Source organism: Sarcophilus harrisii, chromosome 3 (genome assembly GCF_902635505.1).
Source record: "Sarcophilus harrisii chromosome 3, mSarHar1.11, whole genome shotgun sequence".
Taxonomy (NCBI): domain Eukaryota; kingdom Metazoa; phylum Chordata; class Mammalia; order Dasyuromorphia; family Dasyuridae; genus Sarcophilus; species Sarcophilus harrisii.
Window position 1 is genome coordinate 238,059,597 of NC_045428.1, and position 16,909 is coordinate 238,076,505.

A 16,909-nucleotide genomic window follows, 5' to 3' on the forward strand; every position below is an offset into this window, starting at 1 on the left:
TGTGTAATCATGTAAGATATATTTCCATATTAGTCATTTTGTGAAAGGAGAGAGAGAGAAAAAAAGAGAAAGACAGAGACAGAGAGATAGAAAAAGTATGCATCAGTCTTTTTCAAATACCATCAATTCCTTTTCTGTAGGCAGATATTTCTTTTTTCATGAGACTTTGGAATTGTCTTGGATCATTATATTGTTGAGAATAGCTAAGTGACTCACAGTTATTCTTCATACAATATTGCAATATAATATTCTCCTGATTCTGCTTACTTCCCTCTTCACCTGCTCTTCATTTCTTGGGGGGAAGAATGGATTTATTAAGCTGAGAAGAGAAATATCTTCATCAGTGAGCAAACTCCTATTAGGACTTTTGCTAAAATGGGTTTACACTGAAAAGCAACTCAGTGGGCATTCCTGATTAGGAATTAGCAGTAACAGGTTTCTGATTATATTGGATTTGTTTTGGCTCAGAGATGGGGAGCAGTTTGAGGAATTAATCTTCAAATCAATAGAGGATGTTGACCATGCTCCAGGCCAAGATTTCCAATTGAATGAGATGACTTCTCTGGGAATTTTCCCTATGAATGGGTGGGGTCCCTCCCTGAGGCCAGGAAGGTTTTCGACTAAGGACCACCCTTCCCCCAAAGATTAAAGGGGACACAGTTTACATTAGGCCTTTCCAACCCTTCCCCCCAAAAAATCAAGGGGACAATTTACATCATTCCTCCCCCCTCAAACAGTCCTCCCAAATTCATTTGGGGCAGAGGCAAAGGTCTCATCTTCTGTAGCTGCTTCAAGCTGACAAGAGTCAGAAAGTTGTCCCTATGTTCAATGTGGGTTAAGGCCAGGAAGGGAAGTGTGATCTGAAGGTGGCAGCAACATCTAAGAGATGTGGAGTGTCCAAGTCAGTTGTCCCATGATCTTTAGACTGAAGGAGGAGCTAGAAATCGTAGCTCAAAGCCTGGACGAAACAAATCTCACCAGCAGGTTAAAAATGGGGTGGCATCCAGGGTGGAGAGAGTGACATTTGGGAATGGGGCCTTTGCAAATAATGCATTAGGTTCTATCTGTGGGTTGCCTTGAGCATGCTGATGGCTCCCCCAACAATTCTGAATGCCCCCACTGCCCGTGGAGCAGCTGAAACGCTAACAAGGAATTAACTACTGGCAAGGGCCATAGAATGATATCAAGAAAGTTGGAGATAAAATACTAGGAGCAAAGTTCTCATCCTTGGAGTGCTGCTCTTCATTTCTTATACAACAACATTACATATAATTATCTACATAATTTGTTCAGCATTCATCAATTCATAGTTATCTTCTCAATTCCAATTCTTAATCACCACAAATAGAGCTGCTGCAAATATTTTTTGCAGTTTTTCCCATTTTTCTTTTCTTTTTTTTTCTTTTCTTTCTTTTGCTGAGGTAATTGGGGTTAAGCAATTTGCCCAGGGTCACACAGCTAGGAAGTGTTAAATAGCTGAGGCCAGATTTGAACTCAGGTCCTACTGACTTCAGGTCTGGTACTTTATCCACTGCACCACCTAGTTGCCCCTTTTCCCATCTTTTTTAAATCTCTTTTGGATACCAACTAGTAGTAGCATTGATGGATCAAAGGGGATGCATAATTTTGTAGCCATGTGGACATAGATCCAAATTGCTCTCCAAAATTATTAAATCAATCTAGTTTAGCATTTATACTCCTACAACAATGGTTTCCTAGTGATATAATGATTGGTTTATACTCGGTGTGGAGCATATAAGCTAGAAGCCTCAGCCAGGGAGATTCAGAGACATTCAAAGAGAAGGCAAAGGACTGGCAGCAGGAGCTTAAGCTCTCAGAACCAAGGGGAGAAATTCAATTCGATCTTCTATCTTCCTGGTGACTGGTCTAGACTTCCGCACTTCCCCCACTAAGACCAAGGCCAGACTGAAAGGCTCTCCAGAAAGCTGCCCAGCCCCAGGAAGGAGATAATAAAGGATCTGGACTATAAGAAAGCAAACCAAGACTTGGAAAAAGATAATAAAGGATTTGGACTTTAATACCTAGCTGTACTTGTGGTGATTACTGAACTGAAAGGAAGACTGCTCCCAGAGACCTCCAGGAAACCGAACAGAAAACATTACATTTTGGCAAGAACATTACAATTCAAAATATATAAGAATAAATTACTAATTCAATAAAGTATATATGGTAGTGAAGAAACTATATTCATGAGTGTCCATCTTTTCTTTACCTCCTTATAGATTGTTCTTTTGTTCTCTGCTGTTCACCTTTTTATTTTATTCTTTTTTCCCTTTAAGCAAGGATGTAGATGTATATGTATACACACATACGTAGACACACACACCCCAGCTCCCCACATACATTTACACACACACATCTTTCCTATCCCTGTTAACTCTTAATTCTACTCCTTAACTTGTTTTGCTATTACTTAATCTCCCTCCACTCATAGATACCGCCCTTATCTTCTTCTCCCACCCTTTGCTTCCCTCTCTGTCCATCCCTCCCCTCCCCTTACTTCTTTAAAGATTTTGGAGAGTGCTATAGACTTCATGGGATATATGAAGTGTTGCCTATATAACTCATTCTCAGTGGTAGTAGGTTTTTAGAACTACAAGTTCTCCTATTTCTCGCTAATGCCTTTGTCTTTATTCTTCCTCTGCATCTCATTCATATAACATAATTACAATTTTTACCTTCACTCTGCATCAGTCTTTCTTTTTGAACTATCCTGTCACTGATGTCAATCTTAAATATGTTATACGTTTCCATGTAAAAAAACTTAAACAACTTGTCCATGTTAAGTTCCTTGAAATTAATCTAATATTGGCTCTTATATGTTAAATGTTCTGTTGAGTGAAGATTTTTTTGATAGAAAGTCCTGAAAATCTCCAAGTTCATTGAATGTTCATTTTTTCTCATTCAATATTATTAGTAATTTTCCTGGATATGATATTTTTGTTTGCAGACCTAGTTCTTTTGATTGTTGGTAGATATGATTCCAGGACCTTCGGTCTTATATTGTTGTTGCCAATAACAATCCTAATTATAGCTCCAGCATAATTGAATTTTTTTTCTTGCAAAATTTCCTCTTTGATGTGGAAATTTGGGATAATAATATTCCAAGGTGTTTTTCACAAAAGATCCATTTGAAGTGATGATCAGTGGATTTTTTTTCTACTTCCCCTCATTTCAGGACAATTTTCTTGGATTATTTCTTGCATTATTGTCACAGCTTTGAGATAGTTCAATTATTCCAATCCATGATCAATTAATATTTTTCCAATTGATGAAAAGCATTTTGTAATTGTGTTTATATACTTCCTGGGTTTGCTTTGGCAGGTAGACTCCCAAGTATTTTATATTGGTTACAATTATTTTAAATGGAATTTCTCTTTCTATTTCTTGCTGCTGGACTTTCTTGATAATACATGGAAATACTGATGATTTATGTGAGTTTATTTTATAAACTGCAACTATGCTAAAGCTATTACTTATTTCAACTACTTTTTAGTTGATTCTCTGGAATCTCTAAGTGCACCATAATATCATCTGCAAAAAAAAGTGATCGTTTTATTTCCTCAATGCCTATTCCAATTCTTTCCACTTCTTTTTCTTCTTTTATTGCTATAGCTAGAATTTCTAGTATAATATTGAATAATAATGGTGATAATGGGCATCCTTGCTTCATCCCTGATCCTATTGGAAAGGCTTTTAGTTTATCCTCATTACAGATAATGTTTGTTGATGCATTTGGATAGATATTGCTTGTTATTTTAAAGCATGCTCCCTTTCTTCCTATGTTCCTATTTTTAATGGAAATGGCTGTCATATTTTGTCAAAGATTTTTCCTGCATTTTTGAGAAAATTTCTGCTAATTTTGTTATTGATGCAGTCAAATATGATAGTTTTCCTAATTATGAACCAGCCTTGCTTTTGTGATATAAATCTCTCCTGGATATAGCATATGATCCTTGTCATATTTTACTAAAGTCTCTTTGCCAGTATTTTATTTTAAAATTTTTGCATCAATATTCATTAGAAAAATCTATAGTTTTCCTTCCATTTTCATTCTTCCTGGTTTATATATCAGCATGTTTGTGTCATAAAAGAAATTTGGTAGTACTCCTTTGCTTATTTTTCCAAATAGTTTACATAGTATTTATAAGGGTTAAAAAGCCTCTAAGAGCAAAGAATGCAGTTCAAGGTATGTGGCAGGACCTGAGGGATGAGAGGTACCGAGGTGCAGGCAAGTTATATGTGGAGGTGGGGCATAACCCCAAGAGGCGGTGTCTGACCACAGGTACCATGTCTCCCTCCTTAGTGCTCTCAAAGCATAGCACACCTCCCTCCCTCTTCTCAAGCCAATCCCATTATGCTAGGTTCCTAGAAGACCTCCCCTTCCCTTGGATCCTCAGGGAAGTATAAATACATGCTATCTAAGTATAAAGTTCTCTTTTGCTTCACCCCTACCTCCTGCTGGTCTCTCTCTGTGTTATCCAGGTTGGTGCCCAAAGACAGGTAAGTGTGGCCTAGCCATGCCCTCGCCAGAAGGGCAGTTAAGTGTAGCTCTAAGGGGAGCTACAAGGTTAGGGTAGCGTTAAGTGACACTATAGTATTGAAATTAGTTGTTTTTTAAATGCTTGGTAGATTTTGCTTGTAAATCCATCCAGCTCTGGGGATTTTTTCTTAGGGAATTCATTGGTGGTTACTTTTATTTCTTTTTCCAAGATGGAATTATTTAAGAATTCCATTTTTTCTTTTATTAATCTGGGCAATTTGTATTTTTAAGTTGTCAACAATCTTCCTTAGATTCTCAGAATTAATTAGTCAAAACAGCTTCTAATAACTTTTAATTTCCTCTTCATTGATTATAAATTCACTCTTTTCATTTTTGATACTAGTAATTTTGTTTTCTCCTTTTATCTTTTTAAAATCCAATTACCCAATGATTTGCAAATTTTTTAGTTTTTTTTTCCCATAAAAACTTCCAGTTTATTAGTTTAATGTTTTTCTTATTTCAATTTTATTCAACTCTCCTTTGATTTTCAAATTTTCCAATTTGGGGTTTAATTCGATGTCTTCAATTTTCAATTTTTCTGTTTTTTTTAACTTGTATGCCCAATTCATTGAGCTGGGGTTTTTTGCTATTTTATTAATATTGTATTAATATTTTATATTAATAAAATCTATTTTATATTTATAGTATTTTATAATATTTTAAAATATAAATTTTCCCCTAAGTACTGCTTTGGCTTCATCTCATAAATTTTGGTGTGTTGTCTCATTGTTGTCATTCTTTTTAATGAAATTGTGGATTGTTTCTATGATTTGTTCTTTGACCCACTTATTCTTTAAGATTTTATTATTTAGACTCTTATACTTCTGTTGAAACATAATAAATTCTGCCCTTGCTGCTTATTTTTACTCTGTGCATGTGTCTTGTAAATGATATTATTTTTGGATTCTGGTCTTTAATTCTTTCTACTTTTTGCTTCCACTTTATGGGTGAGTTCCTCTTATTAACTTTCACAGTTGTGATTACCAGTTTATATTTCTCTTTATTTTATTTTCCCCTTTTTATCTTTCTCTCTTTCCTCTTTTACTCTGAACTTCCTCAAGTCTGTTTTGCTTCTGAACACTGGTTCCCTTAATCCATTTTTCCTTCTTTTATTCATTCCTTTCTCATATCTTTTCCCCTATAGAGTATGATAGATTTCTATACCCAATTGAACCTGAATGCTATTCTCTTTTTAAATCAATTCTGATAAGAATAAGATTCAAGCATTGCCTGTAAGCCTCCCACCCTCATTTACCCCTTCACTATAAAAGTTCTTTTATACCTCTTTTGTGTGAGACAATTCTATTATTTTCCATGAATCTTATCCCTTATTCCATGGCATCTCTCTTTTCTCACTCTTCATTTTATTTATTTGAAATCATCACATCATCAATTCACATCTGTATTCTCTGTGTATATGCCTTCTCACTGCCCTAACAATGATAAAGTTCCTAGGATTTTAAGTATTATTTTCATGTGTAGGAATATGAACAGTTAAATCTTACTGAGTTCTTTATGATTATTCTTTCTGGTTTATTTATTTATTATTTTGCTTCGCTTCAGTCTTGTATTTGAAAGTCATTATTTTCTATTCAGCTCTGGTCTTTTCATCAGAAATGCTTGGAAGTCTTCTATTTAATTAAATATTCATTTTTCCCTAAAGAGAAACTTGTTTTTCTGGGTAGGCAATTCTTAGTTGTAGTCCTAACTCTTTTGCCTTCTATAATATTATATCCTTAGCCCCTGATTCTTTAACATGGAAGCTTCTAAAATCTTGAGTTTATTTCACTGTTTTCACAATATTTGGGTGTTGTTTCTTTCTGGGTGATTACAATGTTTTCTCCTTGAACTGGGAGCTATAGAATTTGGCTAGAATATTCCTCAAAGTTTTCATTTTGAAATTTCTTTCAGAAAATGATTGGTGAATTCTTTCAATTTTGATGTAATTCTATTTCTAGAATATCAGCGCATTTAAAAAAATAATTCTTGATTTATGATATTTATATTCCTTTTAAACATGGTTTTCAGATAATCCAATAATTACTGAATTTTCTATATCAATATTAATTATGTCTCTATTATTATTAATTATTAATCTATTCTCTAATTTCCAGGTCAATTATTTTTCCAATGATATAGTTCATTTTTTCATGTTATTTTTCATTCCTTTGACTTTGTTTCATTGTTGCTTGGTGTTCTGAGAAGTCATAAGCTTTTACTTGTCCAAATATAATTTTAAAATAATTATTTTCTTCATTGAGCTTTTGTACCTTTTTTTCCATTTGGACAATTTTGCTCTCTAAAGAATTCTTCTGCTCAGTGGCTTTTCATGAAAAAATATTTTTAAAAAATCAAATATGAGCTATGTAGAAGAAAAACTGGAAAAAGAAATAAGACCTATGCAAGAAACTTATGAAAAGAGTCATTAGATTTGTTTCAAAGAGACACAAAAGCATACTAAAGAAAATAACACCTTAAAAATTCTTCTTTTAAAATCTTTTTGGACTTTTTTCAGTAATTCTTGCTAGATTTGTATCTAAATCAAATTTTTATTTGAGATTTAGCTTGAAGCTGTTTTGACATCATCGTCTTCTGAATTTGTTTCTTGATCTTCCTTGTCACTATATTAACTTTTTGTGGTCAAGTTCTTTCGTTTGATTGTTTATTATTTGCTCATTTTTTCCAGCCTATTTCTTAACTTTTAACTTTATGTTAAAGTTAGGACCTGTTCCCACAGTAGAGGGCATGGTCTCAAGCCCTAGGGTTTTCATACTTCTATTTTCAGAGAGAGAGAGTTCTGGGAATCTGTCAGTTTTCAGCGCTCTTCACATGGTGTGTGGTCTAAGGAGTGATGTGGTCACTGCTATCCAGACTTATACTCTGGTCTTTATCCAGGAAGAGACTCTAAGATCCCCATATTGTGTTAAGTTATAGAACTGCTCTTAGCTCTGAAACTGAGTCCAAGTCCCTTGATCTTCTGCAGTGCTCATTTCATCCTTATTACTGAAACTAGGGCTTCTCTTTTCTTGTGAGTGATTACAAGCTCTTTTCTTCACCCTAGAACGTAACTATGCTCTCTGCTCTCCTACAGCCATAATTGTTTTAATTTCTTTTGATGCTGGAATCATGACTCAGGTCCCTGATTCCCTGAAGCCTATAATGCTAGTGCATCTCTTTGCCCTAGTGATAGGACCCATATGGGCAATGCAATAGCATCCTAAAACCAGTACCAGCAAAGTATTTCCTATTATCTCTTTCTATTCAGTTATCCAACCTTCTTACCACATATGAGTTGAGAACTCCCAAGATCCTGCGGCAATTGTGGCAGTCACTTCCAAGCCCTGATGCTGGCCACAGGGAAGTTCACATCACACTCTGGGCCCCTTAGTATGACAGATGTTTCCTGCTGAAGAACACAAAATCACACATCAGTTCTTCCTCCATTTTAATCTTAGTTTGTAGCCTTTTCAAGTTAAATAATTTACCATCAATGCAGTAATTTACCTTAATAGAGGGTAAAAATAGTAAACTATTTAAACTGAGAAGAGATAGAGAAAGCAGGTTGCCCTTTGAACTAATGGAGAACAAGAAGAACAATTTATGAAATAGCAACGAAATTGTAAAAATTAAAAATTTTGTAACACTTATGATTTGGAACTCTCTCCACCCCCTGACAGAGAAATGCAGTATAAGACACAAATTCTTGGACATGAGCAATGTGGTAATATGTTTTGCTTAATCATACATATGCATTGCAAAGGTTTTGTTTTTCTTATTTTCTCTAAGATCAGAAGAAGTGAAATGGAGAGAAAAAAAGATGCCTATAAGTTTTTTAAAAGGCTAATTTGAAGAAAAGAGGGCCAGGACAATATTCACTTAAGTACACTATATGAAGAGATGGTAAGCATTCCTAGGGAGAAGTTCCTGTGAAAGCCACAAAGCCACTGTCTACACCATTGACCCAATAGGCCCTATCAATAAAAGACTTGGACCTCAGAGATGAGCAATAAATTGCCAATGATAATGAACATCAGCAATACTGAACTGGTCATCAAGTTATGAAAAAAAACTTTGGAACTTAGCTTAGCTTAGCTGCTAAGTAGTATCTCTAAGGAAATCAGGCACTATACAGTCCAGCACAGGAAAAACTAGAGTAGATGCGAGATGTGGTCAGTCATCTCAGGGGTTGGAGTTCTATGTGATGCAGATGGTCTATGAATTTGCCCTCAAGACCCACACACAGCAACAAGAAGACTAGGGACATGACACAAAGAATGGCATTTCTAGCTTAGCTACATATTCTTCTCTTGATGCAGACATAAGTAAGGAAGCATCAGGAATATGAAGGCCACAGCACACATTACAGCACAGCCAACAGTTCATCATATATCAAGATAATCTGTAATAAAGTGGTAAAGAAGTCATAAACCTCTAGCTTGTAATCTGTTCAGGATCTAAATTGATACTGAAGCTTTCCAAATCCCACCACCCCCTAAATGTTTTCTGTCTCAGAGAAAGTCAGAGATGATTAACTATGAACAAAAATAGTACATGCTTGTCAGGAAAATCTTTCTGGAAACTGGATGCCAGAAATCCCTTGACCAGAGAGTCTTTCCAAAGTAATGTTGATTTGTCACAGACACAGCTTTGAGACATCTATAACTTGGGCAGATGATAAATTGTTGATCAGCAGGGGCAAACCTTTTGTCCTAAAATGAAAAAAAAATGCCATTTTTTCAGTCGGGGATAGATTAGCAGCAATGACCAGCTATTCTGACACATTACCCAACCTCTGATGCTTTTGAAATAGTTCCAGTTTAGTAATTTGGTATATGATACCTCCAAGGAATGCTGAATTGTACCACAACAACTAAATGCAGTAGAAGGAACCAAAAAGAAGAATCTCTTATTATCCAATACTATGCTGTCCAGTCACAGACCTCTTTACTGAACTTATGAAATCACTATAGACAACTACTTCCTGAATTCTTTATCCTTCAATGCTCTCTTCATTTTCTAGCCATGTATCCTGGAGCTCAGGCAACTGAAACCACTTGACAAGACCCTTATTCTCTAGGGCAGTAAATCTCAAGTTTGTCAATATTTTAAAAAATTATTGAGATATTCATTGGATCATATTTATCAATAATTACTATATTAAAAATTGAAGCCAGTATTCTTATGAAAGAAGTTTTGACCGTACAAATTCATGGAAAGGTCTCAGGAATTTCTATGGTTTAGGTAGGATCAGAATTTTTGCCCTAAGATAATAGTGACTATTGAAGTCTAGTTGTGCATGTCTCTCACATTTCAAATAGAGCCATTGTTAAACTAGGTAAAATGATGTTTTTAAGAGTCAGATCCTTATAGAGATAAAAGCCCATTAGGACTGTGAAGGAAGCAAAGTTCGTTTCAGAGACTGAACTAGAGATCTCAGTATCTTGCATAGCTGCCACCTATTTGTAAAGGACACTAACTTTGAATATAAGTTGAATGAACTCATCCATAAAATGGAAATGGTTAGCAGAATAGATTAAAAATTAATCCAACAATATGTTGTTTATTGTTTAACAGAAGATTAAAGTGGAGTTTATTATTATGCTTTACAACAAAGGCAGAGGTAGCAATCATGTTTACAAAGGACTGGACGAAAGGGCTCACTGTGGCTGTAAGCATTTGTAAGCATGGTATGTATCAGGGGCACTACTGTACAACTGAAAGGGACAAGTGATCATCTTCCAGAAATATATACTGCCCTATTATTTGCATATCATGTATTCTATTTGTTAATTTTTAATTCTAAAAATAAATATTACCTCCACTAATAACTATTCAATGAAGTATAGATAAACATGAAAGTGGTTTTTTAAAGTAACTTACTATCAATTTTATAAAGATTTTTCTAAAATAGGGTAACTACATTTTGATAAAAGGTACCATAGGCAATTAATCAATATCAATACTGAACCTATCAGCACTACATATTATAAAGTCTAAATTTTTTAAGGAAAAATTAAATGAATTACAGGTGAAGACAGGTATATATATGTATATACACACACACACATACACACACACACACACACACTAGTGTACCTAGTATAGTAGTGGGGGATTTTAATCTTCCCCTGTCAGAACTAGATAAATCTACTCAAAAAATAAATAAGATGTCAAGGAAGTGAATAGAATTTTAGATAAACTAGATATGATGGTTATCTGGAGAGAATTGAATGGAAATAAAAAGGAATATATATTTTTTTCTTAGCCAACTCCTGGTAAATTTAAAGAGATTTTAAGAAGTACCTTTATTAAAACATAAAAATTTTATAATTAAAAGCAGAAAAGCAGAAATATTAAAAGTATCATTTTCAGCATGGGAAGACATAAAATGATGCTGTGTGAAGTGAGCAGAACTAGTATTATGTGATGAGCAACTATGATAGACAGTGCCTCCCAACAATTCATAATCCAAAATAATTTCAGTAACCTTGGGATAGAAAATGCTATCTGAATCAAGAGAGAGAACTATGGATATTGAATGCAGACTGAAGCATATTATTTTCATCTTTTTTTGTCTGTTTTTTCATGGGTTTTCCCTATTGTCTGATTTTTCTTTCACAACATAAATAATATGGAAATATGTTTAAAATGATTGTACATGTATAACCTATATCAGATTGATTTGCTGTCTTGGAGAAAAGAAAATCAAATCACTAATATTAAAAATAAAAAGGGTGAGTATGCTACTAATAAAGATGAAAGTGAAACAATTATAAGGAGTTATTTTGCCCAATTATATACAAATAAATTTAACAATTTAAATGAAATGGAAGAATATTTACAAAAATATAAATTGCCTAGATTAACAGAAAAAGAAATAAAATATCTAATAGACCTATTTTAGAAAAGGAGATTGAAATGATTATAAATGATCTTCCAAAGAAAAAAAAAAAGCAGAACCACATGGATTCACAAGTGAATACTATCAAAGATTTAAAGATCAACTAATTCCAATATTAAATAAATTATTTGGAATACTAGGCAAAGAAAGAATCCAACTAAGTTTGTTTGTTTCATAAGAAACAAATATGATACTGATACCTAATCCAGAAAAGTAAAAACGGAGAAAGAAAATAATAGGCCAATTTCATTAAAGAATATAGATGGAAAATTCTAAATAAAATACTAACTAGAAGATTATAATAATATATTGCAAAGATATATCAACTGAAAGGGACTTATACCAGGAATGTAGTGATGGTTTAACATAAGGAAAACTATTAACATAATTGATTATATCAATAATAAAAACTTTTTAAAATCATATGTTTATATCAATAGTAGAAAAATGTTTTGATAAAGTACAGCACTCATTTCTATTAAAACCCCTTCAAATCCTAGGTTTAAATAGATTTTTCCTTAAATTCATAAAAAGCATTTGCCTAAAACCATCAGCAAGCATTATTTATAATAAGAATAAGTTAGAAGACTTCTCAGTAAGATCAAATGTGAAAGGATGCCCATGGTCACCAATATTATTCAATATTTTGTTGGAAATCCTAGCAATTGTAATGAGAAGAAAAAGAAATAGAAGGAATCAGAAGAAATAGAAGGAATCAGAATAAAGAATGAGGTAATAAAACTATCTCTTTTTGCAGATGATATGATGATATACTTAGAAAATTCCAAAGATTCAACTAAAATGTTAGTTGAAATAATAATTTTAGCAAAGTAGCAGGATATAAAATAAATCCATATAAATTATCAGCATTAAGATATATCACCAACAAAGCCCTGCAAGAAGAGATAGAAGAGATCCTTGATTTTATATAACTCTATAAACAGTATAAAATACCTAGGAGTACACCTGGGGCAGGGGGAGATGGCAGGGAGAACCCAGAAATTATTTGAACAAAAATATTTTTTAAAAATTTTCTGTAAAAACTTAACCATAGAAACTTACTATGGGAATAGGGAAGACCAGGATTCTGTTTCCTATAAACATGTCTATGTCTTCCCTATGTAGTGGGCTGGAACTCTGAAAGGGTATACTTGAATCTAAGACAGTAGGGTGTTTGTAGTTAAGTACCTACTTCCTGTGAGATGATGGTTCTCTAAGCACATACTTGATGTCATGTAATGATGTGGTCAACCTAATTGGTATGTACTTAGGGTAATGTGGTATGATGTCCTACAGCTGTGCATGCCCAGTGTGATGGTAATGTAAGCGTGCTGGGGTATTTATGGGAGTCCCAGAGACAGTGGGCTCTCTTGGCCTTGGCACTCTCAGCCTCTGTCTTAGTCTCCAACACTTCTTTCTCAACCCTTATCTTCTGGGATCTCTATGTAGCCTTTGACACCGTACATCAGAGATATCAAATATCTGATTTAATGATCACATATGGAACATGGCCCTCCCAAGTACAGCTGAACTTAATTAAAACATAATTGGAAAATATTTTAACAATAAATACAATAAAAATACAACAAAATAGATATTACATTTCAAAAATCATAAAATACCCTTTGAAGGTAGTTTTAGGATTATAAAATGAACAGCTTATTACCAATTTTACCCATTCTTACTTGTTAACATTGATAGTATACCAATGGTTGGTTTTAAAAGAATTATTTTCTACTCTAACATATATAGTTACTATTAGTAATTTTGGAGGAGGCAGGCAATAGTTTGCATGAAAATTTGGTGGCTGGCTTGGAAGAAGCTCAGAATAGGGTAGTGGAGAGAGGAATGGTAGGAGAGACGCTTAACTTGGCACATGTAATGGAAATCGGAGAAGTTTGTAGCACATGGAAGGCAACCTTATATACAATCAATTGAGCATAGTTCACAGCCAAGTACATGTCTTTGCCAATCACAACCTATTTTAAGTGGAAAATGCAGAAAAATATTTATTATAAAGAACTTCATAATATTTTTAATATCTGAAAAGCTAAAAGTAAAAGAGGAAAAAAATATCCATTTCTTTTTTCATGGTAGTTCTTATTGTGCAACTATACATTATGTATTTTTATTTGACTAAGTACCTTGTGATACACCAAACACAGCCATACCATCCATTTCTATGCATAGGTATTCATCCTTTTATGTAGCATTTGAAGTATAGAGTGTATAGAGTGTTCAGGGGAACTAGCACCTCTGGTGTGAAGGCTTGCCCAGCCCTGTTTAGGGCTACCTATTCACTTTGGTGCACCTTTAGTGTCCACCTCAACTCTCACCAGTGACTCCAAGAAGTTATAAAATGTACAGCACCCACATCCCAGTAATCTATCTCGGCAGACTGGCTAACCTAGGTTGAAGGTAACTGATAGAGTGAGTTAGGGGAATGTCTATCTAAAGCATGCGAAGAATTCCCTCTGTGGAATGAACATTTTAGATGAGAACAATTTGTTCCAATGGCCATGAAAGTAACTGAAGTGGGTTCTATAGAGAGTCTAGAGGTTGGTCAGACATCAATAATGCCAAGGTCATCCACTGCATCCTGGGCCATCCATCACCAGTTATACTGAATTTTAACTTGATGCTGGATTCTGATGACTGTGGTAGAGAAATTGTAGCTAATGGCTTCACATAACTCTGACTCACATAAATTCAATTCACCCTAGGATATCACTGGTCCTCTTCAAAAACAAAGGATGAATAACAACAACATTTGAAGTATATTGTGGTTATATGGCCTTTGCTTTTACATCAAAAAATACCATACCTTTGGCAAGCAACCAAAGGTAGTTTGTATGGAAACCAAGAAGATAAGACTGTTATTTCTGCGAAAGAGAAGCAAAAAGTGATAAGCATGGAGCAGCACTTCCTCTACTCTGATTGTGTTCTTCTCATAGCATGTGCTCTCACTCATACTATAAACAAGCTCCTGTCATGTTTTGAAATTTTCTCCCTAACAATAGCCTGGTGGGAGAAGGTTTCACATAACCCATGCAAGTAAATTCAACCCTCAAGATTCTTTTAAGTACAGTTTATACAGTTAATCCATTGTTGTAATCCTTGCAATGAAACTCATTCCATATTAACACTAAACAGGAAATAATATTTTGTTGCTTTCATATTCAACCATCTTTACCATTGGTAAAAGAAGTCAAAAGAAAAAATCTTTATACCAACTTATGTAAGGTAAGAAAATTATAAATTTATTTACATCTAGAAATATAAACTTATAGTTATTTGCTTTTAAACTTATTTTAATTTTTATTTTGGAAGAATATTATTGATGTTACATTCTAAGAACAATAAGAAAAAGTCCATACAAGAAGAAAACAAATTTTTTCAAAGTGGAAGTGACTTTTTTTTCAGAAGAATGTTTAATTTGTAAACGCCATATTATTGTCCCCAAAAGTGATTTAAAATTTCATAATAAAATACATCATTCTGACCAATCAAGTTCTGATAAAGTACGATCAATATTTAAATATGTAAAATAAGAGAAAATAAATTAAGAAATTTGAAATCTACACATCAAAAATAACCAAAAAAATTGAAAAAATTCATGAGTGAGTGTGTGGTTGAAGTTATATTATTTCAGAACTCATTGCTAAATATTTAAAGCAGTTTAGTGAAGATGAATTTGTGAAAAGAGCATATGGTAAAAGTTACTGAAATTTCCCCCCCAAAAAAATTTAAATTTTTCAGAATATTTCATTATAATGAAACATTGTGGAAACATGTATGGGTCCTTAAACACTGCCATGATCATCTGAACCACATGATGCTTATAAACATAAATAAAAGTCCTGATTAAATTCTTTTACAGGTAAATTATATACTGTCTTTATGTTTGTCCACTTAGCAACATTAATACAATATGGTATGTCATTCTCTGTACTACTGGACAAAAATAATTTTCAATTTCTTAAAGACAGGTAAGTACTCAACAATATATGCTAAATATTAATTTTCATAATTATCTTTAAATTTTATGTTAAGGGAAGTGATCTGCTTTCTGAATGTTGCAACACAAGACCCTTTGGGGCATTTGATGGATCATTCTATCAAAGAGAAAAGAACCAGGGAATCTCCAATCCCAACAGGACAAAGAAAAATAAAGAGAACAATCAGATTTGATTAGAGGGAGCCCTGCTAACAAATAGACTATATATATATATATATATATATATATATATATATATATATATATATAATCTACTTGAGTTCTAATGGTAGCCATCTTTAGGGTAGGGCAGGAAGGGAAAGGAAGAAAAAAATTCACATGATAATTTTGTTGCATATTTGAAAGAAATAGCAAGTTGTGCATAGCAGATTTGGAGTTTTATACGCAATAATATTTTTATTATATTGTGTTATGCTTGTTTTAATCCATAAATTAAAAATAAAAAATATTTGTTCATTTCCTTTGAATTATATCCTTTGGAGTCATTGATAAGAAGAAAGTCTCTATATACTACAAAATCTTTATAGGAGCACTTTTTGTGATAGCCAAAAATTGGAAACAAAGTAGATGGCTAAACAAATTGTGGCACATGAACTCAATGAAATGGATTATTGTGTTGGAAGAAATTATATATGTGATGAACGGAGAGAAACATGAAAAGATCTATATAAAATGATGCAAAGAGAAATAAGAAAAGTCAAGAAAACATTCATTATAATTACAACTATAGTACACGCCCCCCCCCCCAAATTTAATTGTAACAAAATTATAAAGATTAGGCCTGACTTCAGTGATGAAATATGAGAATATATTCTTAATGTGCCCCTTCATGGAGGTAGGAGGTTTTCTACATTGCAGGTATTTTCAAACTTTTTCAATATATCCATCAGTTGTGTTGATTTATTTTTTCCTCTCTTAAAAAATACTGTTTTTCAGATGGGATGGCTTTCTGGGAGGAGGAGGAGGAAGAGGAAGAGGGATACTAAAGATAACTATGATGATGTAAAAAACAGGAAATATAAATAAAAACTTGTGTAAAAATAGTCTTTGGGAGGTCCCCATCTCCCTTTTCATATCTCTCTTTACCCATAGGAATATTCATCAGTAGCACCCCATCCCAGCACTGAAAAAAGGTTTCCTCCTTTGATTTCTCCTTTTTCAAATCCTTCCTTTGTCTCTTACTTCGTTCTCTTTTCCTTGAAAGACTGTAGGGTTTATTTTTCCTTCCATTAGCCTTTGACTTGTTTTAAATACATCATATATTCTCCTTTATTTTCTTCCTCTCCTCCCTCTTTTTGTTCTTTTTATAAATTACACACACACAAACACACACACACACATACATACACTCACACACACACATTGATTTATCACTGGCTTGGTGTTTTGTGGTTTAGTATATGATGTTTTAGGTCTTCTCCACCAA

General features: G+C 33.6%; 1 long non-coding RNA gene across 2 annotated transcripts in view; it reads right to left on the reverse strand.

The window, feature by feature from the left end:
* Window positions 1-10,493, reverse strand: part of LOC116422335 — a 52,272-nt gene extending 41,779 nt beyond the window's left edge. For both annotated transcript variants that reach the window (XR_004232925.1, XR_004232926.1), the window contains exons 1-2: window positions 9,116-10,493; window positions 7,847-7,970 (exon numbers count right to left, since the gene is read on the reverse strand). This is a non-coding gene — a long non-coding RNA (uncharacterized LOC116422335). The remainder of the gene's footprint in view (window positions 1-7,846; window positions 7,971-9,115) is intronic.
* Between the last annotated feature and the right edge of the window lie 6,416 nt (window positions 10,494-16,909).